This window comes from Lutra lutra, chromosome 6 (assembly GCF_902655055.1).
Source record: "Lutra lutra chromosome 6, mLutLut1.2, whole genome shotgun sequence".
NCBI lineage: Eukaryota > Metazoa > Chordata > Mammalia > Carnivora > Mustelidae > Lutra > Lutra lutra.
In genome coordinates, this window is record NC_062283.1 from 75,080,874 (window position 1) to 75,086,873 (window position 6,000).

The 6,000-nt window shown below is 36.3% G+C and overlaps 1 non-coding gene across 1 annotated transcript; it reads right to left on the reverse strand.

The window, feature by feature from the left end:
* Positions 1-4,181: 4,181 nt before the first annotated feature.
* Positions 4,182-4,344, reverse strand: LOC125103460 (U1 spliceosomal RNA). The gene has a single exon (XR_007128444.1). It is a non-coding gene; the product is annotated as a U1 spliceosomal RNA (small nuclear RNA).
* Positions 4,345-6,000: the final 1,656 nt, after the last annotated feature.

Sequence of the window (6,000 nt, forward strand, 5' to 3'; positions counted from 1 at the left end):
GTAGAAGAATCTGCTTAGTGGATTCAGCAGCCCTCTGAGTGTTGCCTTGTCCTAAGACATCATTTGATCTTACACTCAGACTCCTGAGAGAATTCCATTGCTCTGGACTCTTGGCGGGTGAACACGGTATTCACCTCCCTCTAACTACTGGAGCTATCTTATCTTCCAAAAGAACTGACTCACTGAAAATAACTACAGTGGGTCAGTTCTATAATGTAAATTTGAAGATGAAATTCTCTGTTGCTTAGCAATTTAGTCTGAGGAATATACCTAAGAATAAACTCTCGAAAATATACAGTAGAGTATAAAAATATCTATGGAAGCACTGTTTGTAGTAACAATAAAAAAACCCTAAAAACCACTTAAATATACATCAACAGGAGAATGGATGAATGAAATATTATTTATTCAGAATGTGGAATATTAGGCAGAACTGAAAATTGACATCATAAATGTCACAGGCAGAACAATGAGTGACAAAACAAGTTGCCAAGGGATAAAGACAATATAATACCATTCACATCAGGCTTTTAAAATGAAGAAATAGCATTTCTTAGAGATATATATGTAGCACACCAAAAAGAGGCATGCTGGTAAAATAAACATCAAATATAGGAACGTTGGAAGTTACTGAATGAGAAAGTTGATTGAGGAGAGACAGGTAAGGGAATTGAAATGTGTTGGTGAAGTTTTATTCCCTAATGCAGTCTGTCAAATACTGAGGTTTGCCCTATTTTCTCTATACATTTTTTATATGTTAAATACTATATACTCACTATTTGTAAGTGGAATTATTAATCCAGCTTTTAAAATTGATTTATTTTAGCTCTTCTTGGAGAATGATTCATAATGAAAGCATGGAGACATTCGGATGGGTTGAACTAGTCTTGTTGAGAGGGGATTGTAGGTGGGCAGAGGCAGAGAGAGTGTAGAAGAATAGCCCATTTTGTGATATATTTTGGATGTAGAAGCGACAGGATTTGTTGATGACATGGATATAAGAGATGAAGTAGAAATAAAGGATGATTCCTAGATTTGTGGCTGGAAAACTGGTAGACAGTGGTGTCATGAAAGAGTTGGGATTACTGGGAGAGGAGAGGGCTGGAAAGGAGTGGGTGGGGGATAGAGTAACAGATGGAGGGTATCATTGTGTGCTACAGCTAATGTAGACTGCTGAAGACTTCATTTAGTTCCTTAAACATTTTACTATTCTAATCATCTCATTAGGATTTTAGGGTTTCTTTTAAAAAATAAATGAGTATCCTAAGAAAGAACCCAAACCAACTTAGACACTACTAGTGTGAATGTTTCTACGTTATTTAAAATTTGTGAGGAATAAATATGACTGACTTATGAAAGTGGATCACCTGCCTGCCTCCCTACTCATATTGCCCAAAAAGACAAATGTTGAGGACAGTTATGGAAAGGAAAATAGTATTAATTCAGTTACTGATGAGCTATCTATTCTTTGGGTGGAGAATGATTTCCTCATGTTACAAAATCCCTTACTTGGGTTGCTTTTTCTTGGAGTAACTATATGCATACGCATAATATAGGTAACCACCCCATGAAACATTGAAAGAAATAATGAAAAGATAAGGATCATACCTATTTTATAACTTTAGTTTTTCAAGACATAACTAAAGTTCCTGTTTTGTAAAATTGTCCTCATTAAATTTTAGCAGCACTCAGCATCCTTACTTTTTAATAAAATGAATTCCTTTCTACAATATGTATCTGCACTTTAATTTTAAAAATTAAATCAGTATAAAACTTCTTTCTCTTGTGTTGTAAAAATCCAGCTCTTTTGCATTCTTTTCATATATAATACATTCCCTTTTGAAAATTCTGTGTCCTCAAACTAGTAATTTGGAAAGATGGCTATGGATGTACTCTAATTAAAATGATCAGTTTCTAAACACAAATGCAATTACCCATTTTCTTCATATTTGCTCACAGTGTTCCTCTTCTCAGTTTACTCCCTTCCCCCATTTATTTCTCTCTCCAATACTATTTTTTTCTAAAAGACCCAACATTAAAATTGCCTTTGTTGTCAAAACTTACCTAACCTCTTCCTGTAGAATTTTTTCTCTTCAGGACCACCATGGCACCTTATTTAAAAACATTAATGCTACTATCATGCCTTCTTTTCCTCTCATTTCCTCTCTTCCATCAGTTGTGAGAGGATGAGGGCTTTGCTTTACTCAACTTCATATCCCCATTACCTAACACAGTACTTGACAAATAGGCAAATAAGCTTTATAATGAAGGGTATGGAATGAATGAAATTTTATCTGCCTTTGGAGATGTTTTTATCAATTTTTTGCTGGTGCCTGAATTCTCTATGAACAGATGAAACTTACCACTGAGCAGAGATGAAAGGTTTGGCTTAGGCAGTACATCGACTGAAACTTATTTACCCCAAAGTGTAATGAATTGATTAGTCAGCCATCCTACATAATTGAAGCATCCCCATTCTAGTTGAGGCAGAGAGGATGGATTCTGGCATTGGCAGGTTGAGGAAAGGGAACTGAGAAAGGAGGTGGGCATTTTGAGACATAAGAAAAGAAGAGTAGCATGTCCTCTTACCATTGTGGTACTGAGGAGGAGTAGTGGGTAAGAGGTCTTGGGGAAGTGATATGATAAGGTGATGAGGTAAGGCTTCTAGTTAAAGGTATTCAAGATCTCATCCCAGCTCTTCCATTGGTTTCAAAAGTGGTCAAAGTATTTACCTTTCTGTAATTCAATTTAACTCATCTATCAAAGGAGAGTTATAACGTAAGTTGTTTTGTAATACTGTTGTAGGAATGAAATGAAAATATAAAGTACACAGTTCAGTTTCTGGACTTGGTAAGCACTATATTATGTAAAAATTATATAAATATTAGTATTATTTTTAACATTATTAGATGCTCAAAGGAAACAGAGTAGATTTGACAGGGACGCCGAAGGCTACAGAGAATGGAAGATGAAGTTAAGGGAAAATAGAACCTCACACTTTTCAGAGTTGCTCTAGGGGACATTCAGTTTATATACAAATAAAATCATCGCCATTGTGTTTCACATGGCACAATTCTCTCCACAATTGTGTATGGGGTTCCTTCAATGTTCAGGAACTGTTGTAGGTTCTAGGGATACAGCAGTGAATAAAACAGACAAAGATTCCTGCCTTGGTGGAGCTTATGCTAGCATGCACCTTGGTGTGACGTATGTGTGTGCGCAACTAAGTAAGAACATTGATTGACTTTGAACCATGTCATGTGTAATTAAAACTGATTTAACAATTAAAATATTTTTAATAGGATCACCATCATTACAATGAACTTCATTACCAGAGAACTAATTAGTGGAGGCTGTGACTGCCATGTCACAAACAAAAGTGTCAAATACTGACAATTACATTACAAAGATGACCACTTAAGTCTTCAGTTTGAGAAGAGTAATGAATGATGAGTAATGAATAATGAAAATTTACTCAAACGATCGCTTTGCCTAAAATAATGTAATTACCTAAACATAGAAATGGTTACCACGGTATAGAACATAGAAATGGTTACCACGGTATAGAAGAAAAAGCTGTTTTCTGATTAGTCTATCAGGCAAATTTTGCTATTTTGATGATCAACATTGAGGTGCCTGTCAGATACTTACAGTCTCTTTTTACGTATGTGTCTTAAAAGCATTTATTCTCACATCACTCAGCCAACAATGGAATCATGCTTGGGACAATGGAAGGAGGTCCACAGAGTGTTTTGTTCCAGGGTTTACTTGTCTTCTGCAGATTGCTGCCAGGTGGTATCCGAGCACCATGGCAGCGGCCCAGAGTAGTTTCCACTCACCTCAACATTGATTAATCATCTTTTGCCTCAAAATCTAGTTGGAATCTTTAGCTGGAATATGTTTCGTTTCTTATGACCCTGTATTCATTTGGGAAAGGTTGGTCGTACTGAGTTTAGAATTTACAGATCTTAAATTCCTTTGAAAATAAAAAAAAGTCACTTAAAAATTTTAAATACCATCTACTCATTGCTGTGTGTGTATATATATATATATATATATATATATATATGTATATATACATATATATATCTCCTTTTTTTAGAGAGAGAGAGTGTGTACACATGCTCTAGTGGGGCGATGGAAGGCAGTGTAGAGGGAAAGAAAACAACTTTTTTTTTTTTTAGGGGAAAGCATGAACGCAGTCCACCACTACCACAAATTATGCAGTCGAGTTCCCCACATTTGGGGAAATTGCAGGGGTCAGCACATCTGGAGTGCAATGGGTAAACCTCGCCCTGGGAAAACCACTTTTGTGATCATGGTGAGGGAGAGCATCTTAAGCAGGCTCCATTCAGCACGGAGCTGGATGCGGGACTCTGTCTCACGACCATGCGATCATGACCTGAACCAGAATCAAGACTTGGACACTTAACCCACTGAGCCACCCAGCACCCCTACTTACTGTTCTATTTTAATGGATATCTTTGCTACACCAGAAAGAACCAAAATCTTTCGTATGGAATCTTCATACTTTAGAAGAAAAGAAGATCTTTTCAGTAAGAGTACTTTTAAGGCACTATCCATCTTCTTCAGTCAAGAATGATAGGCCACAGAATATTACATGCAGGCTCACTTGCAGTGTCTTTATTTAAGTGACTCCTATGTCCACCACTTATTTTATAGGAAAAGGGAGGAGCGGATTCTTACATTTATTCATTAAACATCTTTTAATGCTTCTTGTATGCTGGGCCTACGTTACGTATGAGTGTACAAAGGTAATTGAATCACGAAACAAAAGGGAAGACACCCATGTAAGTGAATAATTACAAATTATTATACTTCTCACAAAAAAAGAAGTGCTAATTGCATGCTGTGATGGAGGTGTTAGTTAATGCTAAGGTGATAGTGCTATTGGGATATATAAATGTATCAAATCAACGTGTACACTTTAAACTTTCACTCTGCTGTATATCAATTAGATCTCAATAAAGCTGGAGGGAAAAAGGGTTATTCGGCTGAGAAGTTCTAAATTCAGAAATTATATCCACCCTTAGAATTCTACGTGACACACTCTCGGAATGGATAGCATTAAATGCCAGTCTTTGAGACATTTTTCTGAACCAGGATATTTTTGTGCTCATCAGTGCTGCAATTGAGTTTTAAAGTATATTTAAACGAAGAGTGGAGCAGAAACATTTTTAATGAAAGCTGTATGAGGATTTACATTTAACTTAACAATAAAAGTTACTCTGGCCTCCTAAAAATTGTTATAGTAGATAACTCCAATTGATTTGCTGTCTCGTTTTGCCTGATTTTTCATAATTATGAATTGTTTTTGCATTCTTTGGAGGATTTTAACAAGGTTTCTATCTTTTTTTGTTCTTTTGATGAATTATTTTAGAAACATAGTCTCTAAGTCCTAAGTTTCAGTGTTTTTGCTTTTTTTTTTCCCTGTGTTAGGTTTTTTTTTTTTTTAAGATTTTATTTTTTATTTCAAAGAGAGAGTGAGTGAGGGAGCATGAGAGGGGAGAGTGTCAGAGGGAGAAACAGACTCCCCACTGAGCAGGGTGGCCGATGTGGGACTCGATCCCGGGACTTTGGGATCATGACCTGAGCCAAAGGCAGTTGCCCAATCAACCGAGCCACCCAGGCGCCTAGTTTTATATAATATCCATGTGGACTTTTTCAGTCATGCAGTTTCAATTGAGGTAAACCTCTCATTCTGCATTTTACCAAGAGAGAGAAGAAAGTTTTCTCATCTATAAACAGAGATGCTAATAGTATTTCACATGGAAGGTTGTTGTGAGTCAATTTTTGTAGAGCATGTGAAATAATGTCTGGCACGTAGCAACTGCTACAAAAATGTAATTAAGTAAAACTGAATATGCATTGTCCTTGATTTCATTCACTGTGTCCTTGAGTGCTATGAACTAACCTGAGTCAGCTTTCTGTTGGCTTCTTTTTGGCAGATAATGGTAGCCATCTTGAAATTATTGGGTG